The sequence below is a fragment of the Thunnus albacares genome, chromosome 21, assembly GCF_914725855.1.
Source record: "Thunnus albacares chromosome 21, fThuAlb1.1, whole genome shotgun sequence".
In the NCBI taxonomy this organism is placed as follows: domain Eukaryota; kingdom Metazoa; phylum Chordata; class Actinopteri; order Scombriformes; family Scombridae; genus Thunnus; species Thunnus albacares.
This window is the reverse complement of record NC_058126.1, coordinates 23,960,917-23,985,245: the sequence shown is the minus strand read 5'-3', so window position 1 is coordinate 23,985,245 and position 24,329 is coordinate 23,960,917. Positions and strand designations below refer to the sequence as shown.

At 38.2% G+C, this 24,329-nt stretch overlaps 1 non-coding gene across 1 annotated transcript; it reads right to left on the bottom strand.

Moving 5' to 3' along the window:
• Positions 1 to 495: 495 nt before the first annotated feature.
• On the bottom strand, positions 496 to 648 carry LOC122973043. Its single transcript, XR_006399894.1, has one exon. It is a non-coding gene; the product is annotated as a 5.8S ribosomal RNA (ribosomal RNA).
• Between the last annotated feature and the right edge of the window lie 23,681 nt (positions 649 to 24,329).

The window sequence follows — 24,329 nt, the reverse complement described above, 5'->3', positions numbered from 1 at the left end:
TAGAGACTGATTGGCTTGAGGAATGCAGGCAGAAATATCACTTGTCAGGTATGGTGATGTCCAAATTGTGAATTAAGAGTTTTTTTTGGCTGTGTGGGAAAGCAGATGTGATGGACAGAAATAGAACAAGAGGAAATAGCAGAAATTCACCCACAGTCAGATAAGGGCAGAACACAAGGGACAAGCTCCTCCTTCTTGAACTTTTGCCAAAGGTCCATTTATTGCAGTTCCATTTGAATTATATTATATAGTACAGGTTGTATTTTCCTCTGTTTCACTCTCTCCAGGGTAACTACAACTATTCAAACTGAACAGTACAGTATTATTGTAAATACAGCTCCAAACATACGATTTAGTTGTTTTTCCCCTTTTATTGAATCTCTTTTTAATAAACTTCTGTAAAGTGTGAGTTCATCACACAAACACAATACAAGTGCTTTGGTAGTTAGCATATTAACATTTCTCATCAAACCAGAGGAAGAAAACTGAGCTAAATAACCCTTAGACAGGCATAGCCCAGGAGGAACCCGGGGCCGCAAGGTGTGTTCGAAGTGTCGATGATCAATGTGTCCTGCAATTCACATTAGTTCTCGCAGCTAGCTGCGTTCTTCATCAACGCACGAACCGAGTGATCCACCGCTAAGAGTTGTCACAACTTTTGTTGGTTTTTACACCACACAGAGGTTGCCAAGATTCAGAGAAAAGTTGGGTTTGGAAAGGGAGATGACAGAACCCCCAGGGGGGAGACTTTGAACCCCCCTCCTCCCTCAGGGAGGAGAGTTGGGTACCCATGGGCGCGGGGCGAAGCTGCTGCACAGCGCTTGGTTTAAGGTTCCGAGTGGCGGTCCAGGCCCAGTGCACTGGACGGGTAGAGCTCCGTCCCCGACCCCCGCGAGGGCGCCCTGACGTCCGGCCCGCCGCTCCGTCAGCCCCGCAAAGCTAAGCAGGCAGGGTTCACGAGGCACATCACCCGTGGGGGAAAGAGAGGCCTTTATCCTGCTAACTAAACAGAGACCTGTTTCCTTCTGCTTCAGCTGTAGAGCTTTGACTGGTGTTTTCAGTGGACTCACTGAGCTGTGATCTTCAATCCACTCTGCTCTTTCCTCCTGACTATCATCGGCAGAGCTGCTGCTGCCAAATACAGAACTATTTATTTTCAAGCATTTTTCATTGTTCAGAATTTTAACTTGTTTTCTCTTAGCTTTTCAGTTGCACCTTTGCATTTTTTAGCTTTGTTATTCATGTAAAATGAGTCAGCAACAGTCAGCTCCCTTTACCTCAAAAATTGACTCCATCCTTGTTCACACCTATGGGCAATTTGGACTCGGCAATTAATCTGACCTTTCCTTTTTTGGACTGTGGGAGGAATCCAGTGCAGACACTAGAAGAACTTCTACGCAGAAAGGCCCCACCTGGCCAGCTGGGTCATACTCCATACCTTTAGCTGTGAGGTGACAGTGCTAACCACTGTTCCAAGTGTGTGACCATTACAAAATATTTAATATAACTGTTTTCTGGTCTGCCACCTCTATGAATAACGTTTGGTTTTATTGAGGCACAAAAATTAAGAACATGTGTGGTCATGCTTAAACAAAAGCAATATTGGCTGCTGGTAGGAAATGAGAAAGTCATAATTCATACAGCCACAAGAAGCTGTTGTCAGTTGAATGTAAATTTAGGTTGCTTCGAAGCATTTGAACAAATAGCCAATCCACCCATTTCCTGGTTCAAATAGATCAAATAGTTTTTGCATTTCTCCCAGGAGGTACTGTAGATGGTGTGGATAGCCAGTCATAACAAATTTCACCATAGGCTTTTTATAAACCAAAGCCTTTTTATATCTACAATATTCATGCACTCTTTATGTAAATTGCTGCCACAGAAAATACATAAAAATGCCAAAAAAATAAAGGTTAGACAGCTGGAGTGAACCAGAAGTAGGACATTTTGAATAGCCATGAATTATACAATAACCATGTATTTTTTATTCAGAGACTTTCTCAACTTATTTGAAGTTGGATGAAGTATTAGAAACAGTATAAAACTTTTTAAGTCCATGGAAAAATTTTTTAACTCATGTTGTTTATGGATTTAGTCATAATGAGTATGATCACTATTATTTATTTGCACTTGTAATTTTTGTTTCTCCATCTAAAAGAAAAAAATATGTTACACTGATGTAGAACTACAGTAGAGCATCTGCAGCTGCTAATATTAATCTGCTGATGACATTTGTTTTGTTGAGTCTTACGTTGGCCTGCCATTTAAAATTCCATCTGGGAGTGTTGTCCTGCTATGATGAAAAGATGAAAAAGAAGCCTTTTGATTGATTTTACTTGTGGTAAAATTAATGAGTACTTCAAAGGTTATCTGTGGTTTAACGTTAAGCTCAACTCATTAAGATATTTCGATAGACTTCTAGTGTCCCGTGGTCTGAGTGCTGTTTCACAAAATATGCCACCCCAACACTTTTGGGAATTCCTGGCATGAAAATAGTCAAATGTAAAGATGAATATCAGCACAAAATATTGTCTTTCCGCATCTACAGTCTAGAAATACCAGCATCTGTTTTAACTTTTTTTTTTTTAAATCCCTTATCTGTCACAAAACAGTTGCACTGCACAGTTGGAGACTGATTCTAATTGAGAGTCTCTCAGTCCCTTTAGTTTAAGAGAAAAACAGCCTTTGTTTTAGGGAGACGTGGCGGTGAGGGGAAGTGAATAAAAGTGATGATTAATCAAAGCCAACATGTGTCCTCTGATGTCACAAAGCAGCATTATAATCCTTTTCAGTGATCCGCGGCTAATGAATGACGCTCCTGCACTTGTCTTCAGAAGTGACGGCTATTGACAGCTGAGACTCTTGCCAGCAGTTAGAAAGCAGCCTGGGATATCTCTTTCTCTTTCTTACATGTCACACTGTCTTTCTGTTTCCTTGTTGCTTCCCTCCCCTTTTATATTGTCCCAATTTTCCCTTCTTTCTTGCCCTGAATTCATCATGCGGAGAGAAGATGATTGGTGAGTTCTGGCTGAGTTATTGAGGCTAATTCAGGGTTAAAAAGGTTATGTTGAGGTTAAAGCTGCTCTAATGATTGTTTTTTTTTTTTTTTTTTTACATTTGGATCAAATCAATCTGTGTCATTTTAAAAGGAGAACTCTCACTGGCATCTGCAGTTCCCCTCAGCTCTACTGAGCATTTTAGCATCTCTTGGTGAAGTTAAACCACTCTCATCAATCTAATTTCCAAAAGCAGCTGGCAGGTATTTTAAACGAAAAATCTCTGATAAACCCAATGTAGCCAGCACTACCTGAACAACATCAAACAGCAGGAACAGTTAGCAACTAGCTCAGTGGTTCTGAACCTTTTTTAGGCCAGTGCCCCCCTATCCATTATCCAGGTCCCTTTGCCCCCATCAATTAAAATGTAGGCTAATTGTCCTCCCTCAATATTATTGTTGATTATTATTCTGTGTTTTATCACTAAAAAAATCATGTCATTGGATGCAAAATAACATTTGTTTTACTGGACAGTCTGAATATCATTATGATTAGTTTCCCATTCAGAGAGCAAAAAAGCCATGTGAATAGAAATTATATTTATGCGTGTTAAACAAAATGGTTAGAAATCTGACATTCAAACTTTCATTAGGTCTCGTTATTGATCATGAACAGCAGCCTATCAGAAAGTGGTAATTTGGAGCCAGTGCCAAACAAGAAGCATTCTTATTAACTGTTCCAATGAAAAACAAGAGCAGCCTACTGGGGAAAAAGTCTGAAGCTATTGGAAAAAAGCAGAAGGATCCATAGCTATGGTGTTCAGTAGAATACTGGTGCCATTTTTTCTTTCTCAGCACCATTTTGCTGATATGATATGATTGTTGTTGTTTTATGATGCTATCCAGTTGATTAAATAATCATACCAGCAGCGGTCTGGTAGAGAGCCACAAATAAAATAACCCAGTTTAAGGGCTCACAGGGGTTTTGGTCAGGGGGTATGGGGGTCCTACCCTAAGAAATGTGATGTTATTTCACTAATTTTCACAAATTTGATGTTATATCTCTATTAGTATTATCATTGTTATTGAGATACAGAGATAAAGAGTTCTGCTTGAGGTTTCTTCCCATTAAAGGGGAATTTTTCCATGTTGCTGTCACCAAGTTCTGCTCATGGGGGAACTGTTGGGTCTCTGTAAATTAAAGAGTAGGTCTAGACCTGTTTTATGTGAAAAGTGCCCTGAGATAACTTTTGTTATGATTTGGCACTATATAAATAAAATTGAATTGAAAAATTGAATTAAAAACTATGCATTTTCACATAAGTTTGGACTATTATCATTACAATACTTATTTAAAAAACGCACTGTGTGCCTTAAAAAATAATAATCACAAATCATTGGTTAAACAGGCTTATAGTGAATGAATTTGAACAATGATATTCTCATCCTTCCACAGTCAGGCTGTAGCTACTAGCCAGCTGTAGGGACGGTATGGTTCAAATTTGATCTTTATCTTATCTATAGGCATACACATTATTGGTTCGGTTCTTTATCAGTACTCTTACTGGTTCTTTTTAATTACTAAAAAAATGTTGGGGTTTTGTTTTGGTTTTTTTTTTGTTTGTTTGTTTTTTAAATAGAATATATCTAGAACAGGATTAGAATAGATTTCTATCTAAATATGACAAAATATTGTTTCTACAGCAGCAACAGTAATGTTTCCATCGTGAAAGTCACTGTATAAATCCAATAAAAAAAGAAATCAAAAATGTCAGTATAATAAATAATATTCCTGACATCAAAATACTTAGTGAAGTTTAGAAAGAATGAAGAACACAGACATCAGTCAGTATCAGTCCTTCCTCTTGTCCTCTATCACTCTTCCTCTGCTGCTGTTTGAGAGAAGGGGCTGTTTGAGTCAGAAGCTAAAGAATTTAAGAATTTGGCAAACCTCATTATACAGTGGGGTTCAAAAGTCACTCTCCCAACACTTTCCCATGGGAAAGTGGCCTTGCACTTCCAGACCCCAGTGTATGTTACAAACTGAGCTAAACATAAACACTGACAAATTGAAAACAGGAGAGGACAGAGAAGCTAGGGTGACCATAAATAACAGCAAGACTCGTGTCTTCACAGAAAGCAGAGCATGTTTAGCAAAGCAGCATCAGAAAGTTCCTTGTGTCTACACAGGAGGCGTTCAGGTACAGTGTTGAGCGTAGGTCACCCACGTTTCCGAAGTGCTCAGCGCACAATACACAAATTTGACTGTAGTTATGCGTGTAAAACAGAGGAAAATAGACTTGAAAACCCTGAAGTCTAATGATAAAATTGTGACAATGTGCATTTGAATGTCGGACTAAACTGGCATTAAAAACAGACACACAGAAACGCCCCCGAGAACACCTCAACGCCCCCCTTTCAGAAATATTGCTTCCAGTTTCCCTTAACATTCTCTGAACAACCCCTGGGGGGCAGTACTGCCCCTGTTGAGAAACACTAGTTGGTGAACATAGTGGAGCATTTAGCAGCTAAAGAGCCAGATATTTCCCTCAGGAATGAGTGGAGAATGAAAAACAGAGCTAAAGGAGAGTGAATATTGGACTTACATTCATCAAGTGGACATGTTGTTCTGTGTCTGCTGGGTATATAAATAGGCAACTGCTTGCTAACACATTTGCTTTAACAACTTTATGTGTGATAATATGTCAATGTTGCTTCACTTACTTTAATGCTGCCTGAAGGATAATTCCAATTTATTGCAACTTGGGTCTTATTTCTGCAGTTGTGGTCATCATTTCTGTCAGTGATGATAACACTGCATGCACTCACCAAAGTAGTTGCTGACTTCTGGGAAAATTGCAACATTGCTACAATGAAGTCAGACAGGTCGAGAAACATGAACATTCAGACAATCAGACAGCTTGTTAACAAGCCATTTGAAGTCCATTGAGGTAAGTTACAAGTCAAGTCTACATTGTAAGCAAATTACAGGTCAGTTGCACATCTCTACAAGACTCTCAATCCTAACTGTTAAAATTACAGCATTTCAACGTTTTCCTTTCAAACCTGCTAATAGTTTTATTTATTTATATAACATAACTGAGACCAAGTAATTCCAAAGCCCTTCCTGATGCTGTTGTAGGGAATGAATGAATTAAATCTTGTGTCATTCATATAACTATGCTGAGCCCACATGGGCTTACAAGACACCACAAGTTCATACAAGCCAGGAGTGCTGCGTATACATTTCCAAACCCAAACAACAAAGTCCAAAAAAAAAGAAGACACTTTCACAATTAAACTGTCAGACCATCGTTGTCTACAACAACGTTCCTAAATCACTGACAAAAACATATAATATATAGTACTGGCATCATCAGTTAATCCATTTTGTCATTTTAAACCTAACACGGAAAGCCGAACCGTTTTCCCTTTTTTGTTGTCAGAATCAAAAAACAAAAAACATCCAATTTTGTTTTTTGCATGTTCTGTTTTTCATTTTTTCTTTTTTGAGTCGAAGAATGAAGAAAGACAGACAGGTGACACGGACGTAGAAGTAAATGTATCAAAATAAAAGTCAAGAGGCCATTCTATAACATTATGCAAGCACAGGATCTATACCAGGGTAATGATAGAAGACAGACAGACAGACATCTTTTTTGTTTTGTTCTTTTCATTCAGGCATTAAATATCTTTTATCCAAAAAGTGTGGAATATATTATTTAGTTGTATAGTGTGAATTAATAGCCTAATTAATTATATATGTGGAAATAGCCTGTGTGGTCCTTCCTAAACAGTATTGTCTAAAGTGACCAGCAGAGGTCCCCACGTGTTACCAAATTATTATAGAAGATATTAGGCCACTCCAACATTGAAAGCGAGACACGTGGAATAGACTATGGAGTAATTGAAGATAAAGAGGAATATAGCTGTTCAGATTTTGTCATAAATTGGGAAGGCTGAGTGTCCTAAGTCTACAGCTCTGATCTAAACCACTTTATTTTCAAGGTAAAATCAAATGAGAACACACCCAAAATGACTGAATGAGTAATAATTCCTTGTGCATGCACAATTATTGCAAACTCAACAAGTCAAAGTTGTATCAGCAAGCTGTAAACTATGATAAATGTTTACAACAGACAGATTAGGTCATAATTTTACAGCTCCCCTTCATTTTCGGTTCCAAATAAATGAGTCTAATCTGGGAGTTTGTTTACAACCTGTCAGATTGTTTGTCAGACTTAATTTTTAACGATGTTGCAGTACTCCCAGATCTCACCAAAAGGAATGAAGGGCACAGAGTTTTTCATAAATACAGGGATGAAAATATGGCATTTGTCTTTTTATAAATACAGACAAATTTGCCGTGAGACCAGGCTTGTCACTTTGGTCCAGGGGTACACTGTATCATTCTTGCTTTGTTTCATTCCTGACATTTCCTTGCACCTAACATCTCCGCCTTCACTTTCCTTCCCTCTTCATAACCCCCGCCTCATTGCCCAGAGTGTGATGTACAGGGCTTCATTAGAGACTCTCCTTCTATCCCAAATGTCTCTACAATAAGAACATCAGGAGTAAAGAACCTATTTGTATCCATGCTAATGAGCCTGAGTGAGTTCATCCCTCCTGGTGAGCATGCAAGCACACACTCATGCGCACACACAGCCCATGAACCAACCCTACCCTCTGTGAGAGTCTACGGACCAAGGGAATATAATATTCTCTTTTTTCACCATATCAGGCCTGTCTGAGGTTCTTCTTGCTGGTATTTACTTTAGTTGAGGTTTTTCAAATTGAGAGCATTTTCTACTATAGAGCTATAATTACAGGGCCTCAGCACTCATTCCAGAGAGAGGCATGTATCCTTTCTTTATGGCTACAAGACCAAAGACTAACAAAGTGCAGAGAAAAGGAAATAAAAGATTAATGCTGCAGCGGCAATGGGAGTTTGTTATTGACAATATATTTGTAGTTAATACATAGTTTAAAGTCTTGTACAAAAAAATCTACAATTAAGTCTTTTTTGTGGATTTTAACAAGACTGCTTCTTATCTTATCCTCCAGGAACACAATCTCAAACTGTATTACTCTTCTAATACAGGGTAGTAGGCAAGGTTGGAGGCTCTCTTGTAAATACAATTAGCTCTGCTTTGAAGAGTATATAGTAAATAATTTATATCTGGTACTGTTGCCCAGATTTTGGCCAACTTGTGACAACTTGGGCAGTGTCCCTCCATTAAAAGTGATGGATAACTGATGACAGATAAAACCAATGACATTTAAGTTTATCGCAAATAGGAGAGTCTTGAGGAGCAAGATGATTCAGGGATTGATTATGAGGATCATGTTTCAGAGGTTTCTGAATAGAGTGACACTGAAAATGCACCTGAAGCTAACCCAGACACGGCAGGTGCCACCCATGCTGACCCTGACACTGCAGGACCTTCAGCACTTCACATCAATACCACTGAGCCACCACTGGTTGAAGGGAGACAAGAAAAGGGAAGGGCTAGAGCCAGAGGTAGGGCTAGAGCCAGGGGCAGAGCTCCAAGCCATGCACATGGGCAAAAACATGGCATAGAGCGTAATGAAGCAGCTGGAGCTAGAGAGAATGCCAATGACAGACCATAATGTGGCAAAAATGGGACCATGTGGGAAAAAAATCTTCCACAAGCAGGGCAAAGTCATGCAGCGGACATCATCAGAAATCATCCAGATATAACAAAGACAGCACAGTGCAAAACAGAGGAAGAATCTCTAAAATTTTTTCTGGGCTTAGAGATGATTGATGTTAGAGTGCATGAAACTAACAGAAGCTGAATGAAGAATCAGGGAATGGAATGAGATTCATCCAATCAACATTAATGATGAATGGAAAGCAGTGGATGACAAAGAAATAAAAGCAGTCATTGGCCTTTTGATCATGGCAGGGGTGTCTAAAGATAACCATGAGCCTGTAGATTCCCTCTGGTCAGAGACGGGCTGGAAACCTGTGTTCAATGCAACTATGTCCAGAACAAGATACCAACACATATTGAGATACATGAGGTTCGACAACAAAGCAACAAGGGGAGAGCGAATGGCAACAGACAAGCTTGCACCTTTCAGAGATATAAGGACCGTGTTTGTAGCCTAGCTCCCAAAGTACCTCATTTCAGGCACAGACTTGTTTGGATGAGCAGCTTGTTGGTTTCAGAGGCAAGCACAGTATCCAACAATACATCCCATCCAAGCCTGACAAATATGGAAAGAAAGATCTGGTGATACTGTGATGCAGAGACCAGCTACCCTCCCAATGGTGAGATGTACCTTGGCGGACAACCTGGTCAGCAATGAGAGATAGGTCAAGGGGCCCATGTAGTCAAAGAGCTTGTGGGGCCTTGGTGCAAAAGTAGCAGGATTGTCACAGCTGACAATTTCTTTACATCTGTTCCTTTAGCTCAAGCCTTACTAGTAAATGGACTGATGTATGTTGTCACTATCAAGTCAAACAAGCCACATATTCCAGAGGACATGATGGCTAACAATGGCAGAGAGATCAAAAGTTCACAGTCTGGTTTTCATGGGCAGCTTACCATGGTGTAATCTGGCTAAAGCAAAGCGGTACAAGTACAAGCAGTACTGGTGCTTTCCTCCATGCACCATGTAACACAAAGGTTGAAGGTGAGAATCAGAAACTAGAGATCACACTACACTACAATGCAACCAAAAGTGGTGTAGATGATCTGGATCATCTAGCCAAAACGTTCACAACCAGAAGAAAAATAAACAGATGGCCGATGGTGCTGTTTATGAAAATGGTGGATGTTGCTGCCATTGCTGCCTTCATCTGATCAGGGAACTTCCCAGATTGGAAGTTTTCAGAACGTGGCTGATGTCGCTGGACCTACCTGAGACAGCTGGGGCATGCCCTGGTCATGCCCCATATGAAGAGGAGAGCTGATGATGCCACGCTCCAAGTCCCAATTCGAGCAGCAGTGACCATAATATGAGGAAAACTCCACCTGCTGTTGTGGACGTCCAACACTCGGCTGGAAAATCTACTCGAAAAAGGTGTTGACTTTCCTTCTGAAACACAGACAGGAGGGTAGCAAATGTTTGCTCCTCCTGTTGCATGCCAGTATGCCCTGAGCATAGCATAAGCCAAATTGTGTGCTTTAACTGCCTGTAGCGTGTGGTGTTCATAGTTCTATGTAAACACCATTGATTTTACATTATGTACAAATTGAAAAATCTAAATTGGAATTACATTTATTCAACCTTTATTTTAATAGGGGGTCATACTGAGACCAAGGTCTCTATCTACTTTTGTATTGAAAAACAAATAAAACTAAAATGTTGAAGTTGAAATGGGTTTATTTCAATTATTTTATACTGGGGTCAAAATGACCCTGGTTGGTTTCACCATATAAATATAACACAAATAATGTTTACTTGAAATTACTGAAAACTAAATAATACCAAAATCAAAGGATGGTAAATATGCTTTTAATTACTAATGTGGATTGTACTTGGGAGCTGCAATTTGTATTAAAGAAAATAATATATTTTTGTTTTACACAATATGCAAATGAACTAACTTTCCCCCAATAAAAATCATCTGTTTTTTCCAGATGACATTAATTACATAACTAATAATGTTTTGAGAAGAAATAAATTAACATTTTGCTATGATGGTTGTTTCTTATAGTAGTTTATTATTCTTGGGGTCCCCAATGACCCTGGTCGGTAGACCTTGTATGTTAAATATGTTGGTAGGATGTAGGTTAATATTCATTGCTATAAATGCTTAATGTTTACCAAAGGGTTATTTTTCATCTTTAGTCCCTGAACAGATGTTACAAAGCCACCTAAAAAAAGACTAAAAAAGACGATTTAAAATTAAAACAGTATTGAGATAATTATATAGCATGCAGGGCAACAATAAAAAGAAAATATGAATATCAGTAAAAATATATCATCAGGTCAGGTTCTAAAATAAAAATGTGACACAAACACATAATTCAACATATAAAGCAAATATTAATTAATTACTATTAATGGTAATAGAAATATGTACTGAATAAAACAAAATTGTGCTGCATTATTAGACTATTTGAAAACATATAAAGCAGAAGCACTGATATAAAAAGCACATACAACGCATCAAATATATCATTCACTGAAATGCTACATGGTTATATGTAACCTGTAGAAGTTGACGAAGTAGAAGCCAGTAAAGTGATACTACCACTGGGCACCAAAGTACAGTAAATTTGCGATTGCCTGAGCAAGAATCCTAAAGAGGAGCCATTATGTGTATTAAAAGTTGTATGATATTCCACCAAAGTGAGCTTTATTATTGCAGTGCCAAGTGCATAAATAAAAGAATGAAACCTCTTCAAAAACTGTTCATTTCAGCTGGTAATTGCAGATTTCTGGCCAGTGAAAAAAATGATAAAAATGTGAGAGAGAAAGAGAAAGCTTTCAAGACGTATTGTGTGGCAGAAGAAAAATCCATTTTTATAGGCTTGAGTTTATAGATGGATTGTGCTTTATGCCTGTAAATGGTGCTCTGAAACTCATCATTGCATGGTTATCAGATGACTGGAAAAAAACAAGATAAAAAACCACCAGCTGTCTGAAAAAGGACCCAGAGTGCATCTCATCCTTACATAAAAGCATGCTGCTGCTCTCAAATCACTATTACAGTTCTCTTTCTCTTGAGCTTCCACACTAGTTGAAATTATAATGATTTGTGTGGTAAGAATTTTCACTTTCACTGCTGTAGGAGGACAGCTTGCTTGTTTTTGACATTTTCTGAACTATTTTTTTTTCTTAAGAAAGGAAGACAGACTTGTTTTCTTATTTTAGGGATACATTCTTCATTTGATTTCAGGAGCAAATTCTTTAAAATTTCTTGAATTCCAGAGACGTAGGGTGAGTGTCTCACCCCAGGACCTACACGAACTGACCCCTTTTCCCAAGTAGGGGTCTGACAACACGACACTGGCCAGAATCAAACAGTGTCAAAACTCTTGGAAAGCCAGATGGCTGACAAAATAACTAAAATCAACAATTGGACTAAAAGCCTTTAAAGCCTTTAAAAGCCTTTAAATGACCTTGAGGTCATTTGAACTGGACTACTCCACATTAAACATGGACAGAAACTCTCCTTTTGGGTCCAGCTTACTGCCAAGCCACTGTTGTAAAATTTGAAGGACATTCCTTTGTGAGCTTTCACTAAGTAAACCCTTATTGTAGTGTTAAAACCCTTTCCACCCTGTGTGCCTGTAGCCCAGTTTGTGACAGTAGCCTAATCTGAATTCTGTGTGAATTAAACATCTAATCATTATGTAAATCATGTAATGTTGTTTGTCATAAAATTGCATGAATAATGATATAATTTTGATAGCAATACAATAATCTATTGAAATATTAAAATTCAATTTTATTACATTTTTCACCATGTGACAACATTGCCTTCTGTTGACATAGTGTTGGTATAGTGAAGTCTTTTTAACACTAAAGAGTATGGGTTGTTTCATAAAACTGCATTCATTTCACCTAAACTGTTGCTTTAACCTTGGTGCATTTATTACATATTATATACACTTAAACTTTTAAGAACGTTAAAGATATAATGTTTGAAGAATTTCAGGGTGATTATTTTTATAATATGAAATAATAGTTATGTGGAATTTATATTTGAAGCAATGTGTAATGTTTGGTATATTCATATATAAACTCTGTTTTTCTGAATAGTCTTACAGTAAACTCCGATTTTGACAGGAAGGATTCGGGCATCGTGACTCTGAAGTGTGTGAAGTGTGAAAGTCACTAGTGTAGAAGCCAAACAAAAATGCCATCTGAAGCCAAAAGATCATATAACGACCCCACCTTAGAAGTCCCCAAACTACGAAAATACATATTAATTCGAAATTTTGCGCAAAGCTCTTTTCAACATGCCCTACTCTAGAAACTGATAAAAGCCAGAGGGCGTTCCCCATGCCTTTAGGCTGGCCTTCAACAAGTCCTTAAACTTTCTTTATTTTACCTCGAGTTTTCATTAGACATCTGTTATAAAATTTGTTCCTCGACCTAGTACCAAGTATGGCACAATTTTAATCCTTCCTTGAAAATTTCAGTTATTTTTGCTTTTACAATTTTAACAAGAAACCTCATGTTTTAACGTGTAGTATTTCCATTTTGAAGTTTATCTAAAGAGTTAGAGCAGGCAGAGTGAATTTTCCGACTCAGCGCCTGAACTCAACGGCAGCTCACGTCGCTCTAAAGAAGACAGCAACGCCTCAGCTGGACCTCTGGTTGTCTGCCAAAACTAGACAACCACACTGACTGTTAAGTAACCTGCTGTTGGGCCTACTTGCTCAGCGACTCATTACTCAATGTCACTTGGGAGCTCAGCCAGTAACAAAGACTTTTCCCGGCAGTCTGAAATAAGACTGCCCAGCTTCACCGGTCCACCACGGCAGTGGCCCAAACTCTGCCACAGCCACCCGAAAGCCTGCACAACGCCAGACCCGGATAGATAAGCATTAGATAAGCTTAGGCCCTCATTAGATAAGCTGAAGCCCTCTTCCCCATTGTTATAACATTAAGTTAGGTTCAAGTCACACACTACGGGCCATTATTTCCCAGAGATTTAAAGTTCCTACTATGATTTAAAGGCCTTATTATTCTTTTGTTTTATTATTCTCTTTATCATGTATTATTAAGATGTTTTGCTATATTAACAAATGTCATCATTTATCTTAAGAAGTCATTGTTGTGCTTTCCTTTGAGCAGCAGACAGAAGTCACTGTTTTGAAAAGAACTTACAATTAATTTGAGACTGATTAATTAAACATGTCCTCCTAAAATTAAAAAGGAAGTGGTGCCACTAACAAGTTGAATTGAAGAGTAAAAGTAGAGATCAATCCCTACACTGCACCTTGAACACCAACACATCTACATGCTTATCCAAATCACTGATTGGGCACTTTAAAAGGATGTTGAAAGGGATCCTGGTAGAGGCTACAGACACTCTTCTGTGTACTTGAATGCCAGGACAGAAAGAAAGAAGACAGGCAATGCACTTTTTGAGGCGAAAGTTGTTTGGAATGGTACAACAATTTTAAATAACTTTAGTCTAGCAAGTCTCTCAACTGGGAGGATTTTCTACTTTTCTTTGTGTTATATCTAGCACATTAGACACAATATTTTCTGACATTTTATAAACTGAAAATAAATCATCATTGAAAGGGCACACTTAAGTTGTATGCAGAAAAGAAGGCACTTGAAACACAGCATGCCTCTGTGCTAATATACTGTAGCTGCAAATGCTCACTACAAGGATACAATTACAGTTTGTGCAAACAACGCCTCGCAGATTTTATGCCTGCAAACAATGCCTATACTATAAAGGATTTGTAGGTTGTTGTTTGTTAACACACAGCATTCAGAGATGGCCCCTCCTTCAGCGAGAGAGAGAGAGCGAGAGAGAGAGAGCAGTGGTCGAGTGAGCTAGAGAGTGAATGAAGAGAACGAGCAGTGCTAGCGAAAACAAAGCCATGAATCAGATAAATAAAACGTTACTTTCTGATAGTTTCACAGCAGTGACATTCTAAAGGACAAACACACCCACACCTCCACGCACCCCTGCGAGAGGGTGCAGCATTGTCGGATTTTGTATGAATGCAGAGCTTCATCCTGTCCGCTGTGGCCTCTCTGCTCTGCATGTGTGTTGATAAATACACCACCACACTCTTCTAATGAGTCATAAGTGATGAATCCTGCATAGTATACCTTTTAAGGAAAAAAAAACTGAAAGAGACCTTAAAATTAGTAGTTGTGATAAATGTTGCGAGTAACCAAAAAGACAGGAAATATCCAACCAAGGGAAACACTTGGTCAATAAATAGATACAGTACATCATCAAGACAAAAAGCAGTGCTTTGCTAAGTAAACCAGCAGTGGCAATCTCTATCCTTAAAAGCACATTTAAAAAGCATCCATTTGTTACACTGGCTAAAGATATTTCAGTAAATCATTATGCCTGAACAGAAAACTAAGAGGGTACCTTGCTGTCTGAGACACTCTCACAGTCAGTTTATTTCACAGCAGGTAACTCTCAGCCCCAAGCTGATGATCTCTAAGTTTGGCAATCTACATCTGAAGCTTAATATGCAAGTTAAATTGTGATTAAACAAACAGGAAACCTGCTGCTGTAGCTGCAAGCCTACTGAGGTCACATTTAACACAAAGGAACATTGTTCTGAACTTGAACGAACAAACAAAGCAGCAGCATCATACTACAGTGGCAGTAGAGGGGGAAGATCAGAGCTTCCCTGAGGTATTTATCTCCTGTATTGGCATGCTAATTAATTGTATTGGCCTCATTGCGCATGTAGTATACTGAAGTGGACATTCACTGCATATTTAACCCGCCAGTTACACCATGCCATGTTCACAATCTTAGTTTGTGTTAGCATGCTGACATTTGCTTATTAGCACTAAACACAAAGTACAGCTGAAGCTGATGGGGATGTCATTAGTTTTGCAGGTATTCGGTCGTAAACCAAAGTACTGGACTAATTAAACTATGACCTGATTATAGTAGCATATGGAAAGTGAAGGGATTAGCAAGGTAATAAAAATTCATTGTGAGGGAGACATGAATGTCATTCCATGCCAAATTTCACAGCAATCCATCCAATAGTTGTTGAGACATTTTATTAAAAAACAAAATCTGTCAACCTGCTGGTGAAGCTGGAGGAAAAGTCAAGAGATCATCAAAATCACTCCCAAGAATGTTTTCTTTTTCCTGTCATCTAATATGCCAAGTGAATAGAACGCTCTGTCTGCATGTGTATTCATTCCCATATACAGTGTGTATGCCTTCTGCTATAGTTGTAGACATATTTCAGTCTGGAACAAAGTTGTGGACCGACCACCATCCCTAGAGCCCTGCTGCTAGCACGGCTAATAACATATAGCTCCATTGTTTGTGTGTGTGTGTGTGCGTGCCATGAGGCTTTAGTGTTTTTAAAGGTGCCATGTGTATCATTTTTAAACATCACTATATCACTGTCAAATTATAGTGCTATCTTGGTGCTTTTACTGTGAACAAATGGCACCACAGTGGAGAAGATTGGTAGTCTCTGTCTCACATACAGTGTTAATGCTACTGTTTCCACATATTATCACCACATCTACTTAAAACTGTGTTTATAGGTTTGATACCTGCAAGTCATAAATTTCAGTGTTTCTCAATAATTGTCCCGAAAATGGGGAAACCCTGCCAGAAGTTACTGCTGTGCTTAATGCAGTAGGAGCAATTGTCACAGTTCTGTCTTCATACAGAACTATGAAACATTGACTGAGCAACAGATAAATCTCAGTGTCAGATGCCATTTGTGTGCTTAGGGATAAAACTGCACATGTGTTTTATTTATTCTGTGCTGATCTTGGCCTGCTGTTTGCATGTTACATGTTAAACAATATGAATGAACACAGAAGATGCTGTTTATTGATAACACATGGAAGACATTTGTTTATTTCTGTACACATGAATTTTCACATATTTAATCCATTCATGTGCTTTTCAGTAAAGGTTTGAAAAACATACAGGAACTTGGTTTAATAGCTTCACCATGAATTCTCCCTTTTTGGACTTTGTAAAATGGATTCTGATGTTGCCCAGGGACAGTCAGCAGCTTTGTTTACATGAAGGGCTGGCAGGTAAAGTTGTGGGTGAAAAGCAACACTTAAATCTATGGCAGACAGCATACATATATGTGGAAATGAATACACATTCAGACAGTAATGTGTTATTCACCCGCATAGCTTTTCAAGAAAAGAACGCATTCTTGGAAGTGAAATAGGGTGATGCTACAGAAAGCCTCTATAGGCTGTTAGTGTGGGTTGAGCATTTCCCCATCAGAGCCCCACTGCTGGTCAGAAAGGGGCTGCTCCTTACAAAACATTGAATAGTTTAGGTTTCCATAAATCAAAAAACGATGACTTAAGTGATCCCCTGACTTTCAATCTAGCACCACCAGCAGGTCAAAGTTTCCACTGATCCTGTGAAATATCGTTGCATCTGCTGGATGAATTGGCACAAAAGACATTCATGGTTCCCAGAAAATGAATCCCAATGACTTTAGTGATTTCCTGACTTTTCCTCTCGCTCCACCATGACAGCCCATCTTCCAAAGAAAAACGACAGTACAGGTCAAAAATTCAGCCAGCCAAAATTACCTATAGTTATGTTTGAGTGACAGAAGCCATCTAGTGGCCTTATCAATTATGATGCGGAGAAGTGACGCAGTTCAGATGACATCAATATAAGGTGAGAAATTTCCATAATTGGAGTTGGGTGGATAACTAGATAGATAGATGGCAAAAAATGGACTTAGCTGTAGGAGACTGCTGTTCACTTCCCGTTTGATGTCTCAAATTACAGGTCAGGACAGTTTTTTTAAGAACTGTAACTATGATTGTTGTGCTGTTTACCGTTACCATGATGACGAAGGTTGCCTAACTTTAAGGAAGTAGTAACTTTAACCCACACCACATTTCAAGTTAAACCCTGACAATGATCCTCCCCAGTCTTGTGTTGCTGAACTGAAAGCTCAACTAAAATAAATTTGCAATGCCTCTTTTAATTTGCATTTCTCTCTTTCTCTGGCTCTTTTTTTGTCAGTCCATCTCTTTCATTTACTGTTCCAACCTGGCTAGTGTCTCTGTCCCTCTGTGTGTGTCTGAGAAAACAGTGCTGCAGATTTTACACCTGTTTTTCCTAGATATTAAAAAAGTATACGCTGACTGATCAAATGTTTGTGTTCATAGAATGTTCCACTGCAAATAACAGTCATATGAACAATAACACTACTGTGACAACCACAGTGAATAATGCCAGTACTGAGGTGGTCCAATCCTTTGTATGAACCACTTTTCTATTGACCAATAGAGTGATTTACACCAGTTTGCTTCTGGCAAACAGCCTTTGTGCACTCATGCTTGTGTTTTCAATTTTTTTGCACAGAATTATAGGAGGTAATGCTTTTCTCCATTGAAGTATGTGATAACCTCTCAAGGTTCTCTCAGTTCTCTCATCACTACGTGTCCCAATAGGCAACAAAATTTTGAAAACTACTTGCATCTCTACTACAGCCAAAGTTAATTATTCATAAAAACAGATTAGAGTTAACCTCTGTTTAGCTTATTGATGGATGGACAACAGTACCACTGAACTTTTCTGAAACTCTTTATGATGGACAACAGTGTCAGAGTGTCAGAACAGTGACAAGAGTGTCAGAGGCACATTACAGTATTTATCTTATTTAGATGCACAATGATTCTCATGAAGAGAAGAAGTGAAAGGCTCAGATGCGCTGTAAGGGAACAGCATGCTCAATTTACAAATGTGACCACCCTGGGATTGCCCTCTGTTTGGGTGTGTGTGTGCCTTATCTTCCAGGGTGCTTATAGGCAGGGTGAAGGGCAGGGTCGTCAGAGCAGATGTGGCACACCTGCACAGCCTGGCTCACCTGTATTTAAGATGGCTGCTCTAAAACTCTCACCATGCCACACACTGTGGACACTCCAGGTCTCCACATTTCCATTATTTTTTGATTCTTAACTTTTATACACACCTCATAATACACTCATCCATACACTCCTGGCATTAGTGATCTTACTGATTTCTATGTTTTGCTTGATGCTTGTGTTAATCGGTATCTTGGCTGAATATAACCCTTCAAGGTGATGTTTGTGTGAGCATCCTGTTTTGTTACAAGAAGGGGGCCTATAAGTAGATACACTGTTTATCATGTCATGTTTGAACAATCATTAGGGAACATCTCTGTTATGCGTTTGAAATCGTAAAAGCCATTACTTTAACAGAAACCACAAACTAACATGGAACCAATAATATAAAAGGTTCTGCTGTACATGGACTATTGTATGTAGCTGTAAAAGGAATGTATTAGTCATGTTTCTGACATATGAATTGATTTTGGATCAACAATAAACTGTTAACTGTCACTTGTGAAGGAATGTTGTGATGTTTTTTATATACCACCACTGGAATATTTTGCGTGCAATACTTTATAGCAAATTTTATGCAAAGAATACAGACAGATTTTCAAGTGACATCATCATGAGATATTTGCATGCAAGGGGATAGAATACAAACTAGAATGACTGAGGAGATCAAATTTCAGCTGAAGTTGTTTTGTGGAAGTAATGTATGGAAAATGTTCATTATTCCATGGAGAAAACCTCTCTATTAGCTCAGAGTGCTATTAGCAGCTAACAATCTAGTCAGAAACCTGGATGTTAATAAGGTGGTCGATAAAAACTCTGGTTTAATGTAAAGCAGCTCACACTGTTATTGTGTGTTTATGGCTGTTTAATGAATATTGCAAACGTTTGTCAGCCTGTGTGATCAATGCTTTGGTGATCGTTTTCATGATCAGTTTCATGTATGTGTAGTTTTTCACTGTGTTGGTGACAGCTGATGGAGGTGCAGACTGATGAAAAGTAAATCACACTGTGACGCTTTTTCATTTTTATATTTATTATTATTCAGAGTGGTAAACAGGTGTGCATAGTCTGTATTCATGATCCCCTGCCGCTGGTCAAAAACATATTAAATCCTCTGTTTACACAGTTTGTTTTCATATTAGATGCCTGTTTACACTACGGGCATCTAATATGAGGTTTTGCTTTAACATAACACATCTAGCATATATCTATTGTCTGGTACATGCTGACAGTACAAAAACAATATCCTGAATGAAAAATAGTGTAGCAGGCAAACAGCAGGAATTTAATATGAAGATGAAAATGCTATAATGTTATGCATCATGTCAGCTAACTAGAGCCAAAAGATGTCTATCAATGTGTGGCGTATAGTAAAGACAATATGGAAATACAAGAACGAGGGCCATATATGCTAGGCACATGTAAACAGTAATTTTACTTTTCCAGCAAGTCACTTTATTTCTGAATACTGAAAATATTCATATATATCAGCTGTCATGACATGCCAGCGCTCATGCTTGATTATTTATAAACCAGACACATATCCATACACTTATTTGCGTCGTGGGAGGACGTAAACAAGCTGCCATTACTGTGGTGGCATCTCATTTTTACCTGCACAATAACACTGTAACTGTTAATTTGTAAGTAAAACTGGCAATACCCTATTTCAGAATGGTTTGTTATGTTGTTGTGTAATTATTACTGATACATTAACACACAGCAGTATTTTAATGTTGCATCTGGTGAGGGTGGAACAAATGTTAACTAGATTATATACTGTTGGGTATTTGAATCAGTAACCATACATTTTGTAAACTGGTCATAAGTTTTTATATGTAACATCTTAATCTGGGAAGTAGCTAGCAACTACAGTATAACTGTGAAGTAAGTGTCATGGGGTAAAAAGGAGCCCAGTGGACCACAGTGGAGTAGCAGCATAAAGTAACATAAAATAGTAATACTTAAGTACAAATACATCGCAGTGCAGTACTTATATGTAGTTACAGGTTATCTAGACGTCCAAAAAATGTAAGCTTTGTTAATAAAGCTTATCCCAAAAATAATTAAAAATAATTAAAATAGATGCCTATATGTTTTTTTCACCTGCAAATCACCTAAACCAGTTGGCCTGTGCTGTTGTCAGGAGCTCCAACAGTACTGAAAAACATTCCCATTCAAACATAAACTAAACTGCATTTGGTTTGACTGCCTCCAGTATTGGCAGCATCACTAGAGAGCGCTATACAGCAATCATGATGTAAGTCATGAGTCTAATATCTGTTTTTGTTTGTATTATAGTTGTCTAAATGTAAAAAAAAATGCAGAAACTACATAATTATTCACTTATTTATGAAGAAATTTGACACATTTTTTGTTATCAGTTACTAAGCTACAGTGTAATCTGAACACCAGCTGCATCATGTAACTGAACTTCGATGTTGAAAACACAGGAATGTTTTCAGGACACAGTTGGGAGTTCCACTTTGAAGGCAGCATGAGTAACACTGAAAGTAAAGCCTAACCTTTAAGCTACTCTTCTAGAGGGTTGGCATTTACAGTACATTCATCATTGTCTCATATACTGTACATTATACTGACTGCTCTGTGTGTGTGTGTGTGACTTAGATTTTCAATTGGCTCCACAGTTAGCCATGAGGAAATAGATTCTTGTCATCTCAAAAATGGACTAAAATCACACACACTCACATTAATACTCTCGCTTGCTTGCTGCTGTGCAGGTTTCTCATGGAAAAGTCAAGATCGTGCTTCATCATCTCAATTTCCCCTGGCTGCCTCTGCTCTCTAAATCTCTATGTTGGGGAAAATAACACAGATTTATGGGTGGGGCGCTAACAATATCCTCAGTTATTGCTGGAAGCAAATGAATAAATCACCATGCCAAGATGCTTCAGCTCCACTGCCCGGCCTCATAAGAACTGAGAGTGTGTGTGTGTGTGCATTTCTGTATGGCATTGTGTGTGTGCAAACCCATTTGTGCCTCCACACAGGCATGCATCTGTGTGTTTGTGCATTTCATTTTAAATGCGTTATGAACCAACCGCCTCTTTAAACCTATTCTTGTTTGATTTATTCAGTTGATAGCATTTGGTTTTCTTTAGCCTGATCAGGCTGGTGAAATGCAGTCAGTTGTAAAACTCAATTGAAATAAACTCAAATGTAATTTAGTTGAGGAAAATCTTTTTTCCTTTCTCAAACTGGTTTTATTCATTAAGATAGGCATTAGATTTTGCAGGGCTGCTTGGAGAAACATGTGTTATGGATGAACATCATACTGGATGTATTTAGAGTCAACTATAAAAGGAAACATGAGGCTGCAGCCATGGTAGCAGCTCTGTGGGGCTGCTATTGAGCTCTGAGCTAAATGCTAGCATGCTCACAATAACAATGTTAACATGCTGATTGTAAGCAGGTATAATGTTTATAATGTTCACTATCTTAGTTTATCGTGTTAGCATGTTAACATGTTCTAATTAGCACCAAACACAAAGCCCATGGGAATGTGATGAGTTTCATAGATTTAGTCATAAACCAAAGAAATTTTGACCATATGATGGCACTAGATTAAATGTTAAGGTATCACCAAAGTTATTACAATTCATCCAGAGGGGGGACATGAATCTGTACCATTTTAGATGGTGATCCATCTGACTGTTGTTAAGACAATTCACTCAAAACCACAAATGTCTGCTGGTGGAGATAAATTCTGGGGATCACCAAAATCATCAGGATTTATCCACTGGGGACCATGAATGTCTACAAATTTGCATGGCAGTCCATCCAGTAGACCAAAGTGATGGACATTGCCATAGCCAGAGACACACTATTAGCTTGGCTAAAAAAGCATAATTCATAGGCGTAGCCACTGTGCTTGGTATAATAAGTGTATGAAATTTCATATTTGGCATTTTAGAAAGGTTTTGTGATTTTTTATTGCAGTGTGTCACCTCCTCTTTTTCCCTTTCATCCCTTTTAGTCTGTCAATCTGAATTTGCCTTTCTTGAGTCTGCTTTTGGGTTTATCTCTTGAGTGTGTCATATTCAACATTGTATACAGTTTTTTTTTCTCAGGGCAGACATGAAAAGTTCTGTTTCACCCTAAACTGAGGTAGGATCTTCTCAAATAAAAGTAATCAAATCATCAAACAAATTTAAAGAGATACATTGGATCAAGATGCTAGTTTGTAGTACAAAATTTGTGACTTCAAATTTTCCACTGATTTTACTACATTGAGTCAAATATAGTAAGTGCAAATATTGGTAAAGCTTTATTTTCTTAGGAAGCTACTTGAAATGAAGTGGGTACCTTGGTCCAAATTATATGGAAAATAGCAACGTTAAGACAGTAAAGTATCAACTCATCTATTTTAGTTTTGAAGAAAAATCCGGGAAATGCTCTTGCTCTCCACAGAGATAGCCTTAAAAGACATTATGACAAGGTAATCCATTCATGCCCAAGAAAATATTTATTTATTGTTAGAACTGAATTCTCCATATTTGTTGAATTGCATGTTTACGTACAATTTAACAACTACACAGAAAGACAAACTACACATTTTTGAATGTTCAACTTAACTGCATCAGCCACCAACTTTGGTAAAAAAAAGGTTATGCTACTAATTCTTTTGAATTTACCTTGATGCTTTGCTAGAATAAAAATCTGCCCTATTATTACTCATTAGTTCCCCCTGCACTGAGCCAAACACGCAGTCCAAACCTTGACACTTGTCTGCAACGTTAACACAAATATAGAGTGAAACGTCTTTGAAAAAAGACCCTCCTCACTGCAATATCTTTCATCTAATTCAGTTCTTTGTACCACAAGAATGAAGACATGAACTGTTTCAATGATACTGACGTAAAAGATCACACTTATGCTTGTCGCTGTTTGCCTTCAAAAGAGATGAGCCACAATGTCAAAAAGTGTGTCACTTGTATAACATTTACAAACCAGACTGTAACAGAACAAAACGAGCTTAGAGGACAACTCAACCACTGTCAACCTGGGTCTCTGTGTATCTGTTGGGGAATGAAATACACAGGTGTCTATAAATAGAGTGTCAAGTTTTTGACTGTTGAAGTTGAGTGCATACAGCTTGTAAACTGAGACGTCAGCTGAAAACTTCACAAAGAAAGTGTTGGGATTGTAGCATGAAGCAGCAAACATATACGTTCATACATTTAATTAATTTAGGAGCAAATGTTAAGTTTTTAATGATACAACTTTCTTCTGTGCCTCTTTCCCTCTCGATCCATTTCTCTTATTCAGTTTTAGTTGCAATACTTGAATAAACATGCTGAGAAAATATCCATACGATCTGCCAAGCTGAAGAAAAACAGAAAACATGTGTTCTCTTTCCCCTTCAAAGAATGCTTGATGACATATTGATTTAGCAGCATGTCTGAGAAAATACAATCCATGTCATGCTGTATTTTCTTATTGTTTACCATTTGTCTTTATAGGTTTGGGTGTATTGGGTCTCGTTGCACATTTCTTAATTAACTTTTGATGGGTAGAAAGAAGGTTTGGCCTTGGGTTTAGATGTGTGGGTGGGTTGTGGGTTGGGGGTTGTCAACTCCAGCACTTTTATAAATGAGCAGAGTGATTTATCACGAGCTGTTGGACCGGCAATCCAGTCCTCAGAACACTAGAAGTAATGACTGCAACGTCATGGGTCGTTTAGTTCTTCATTCCTAATTTATGTGTCTCTCTCGCTGATGGTACGCCCCCTTCTTAAGGGTCTTGTAGAGATCTGTTTTCCAAAGGATGGTAGCAAACTGGCTGA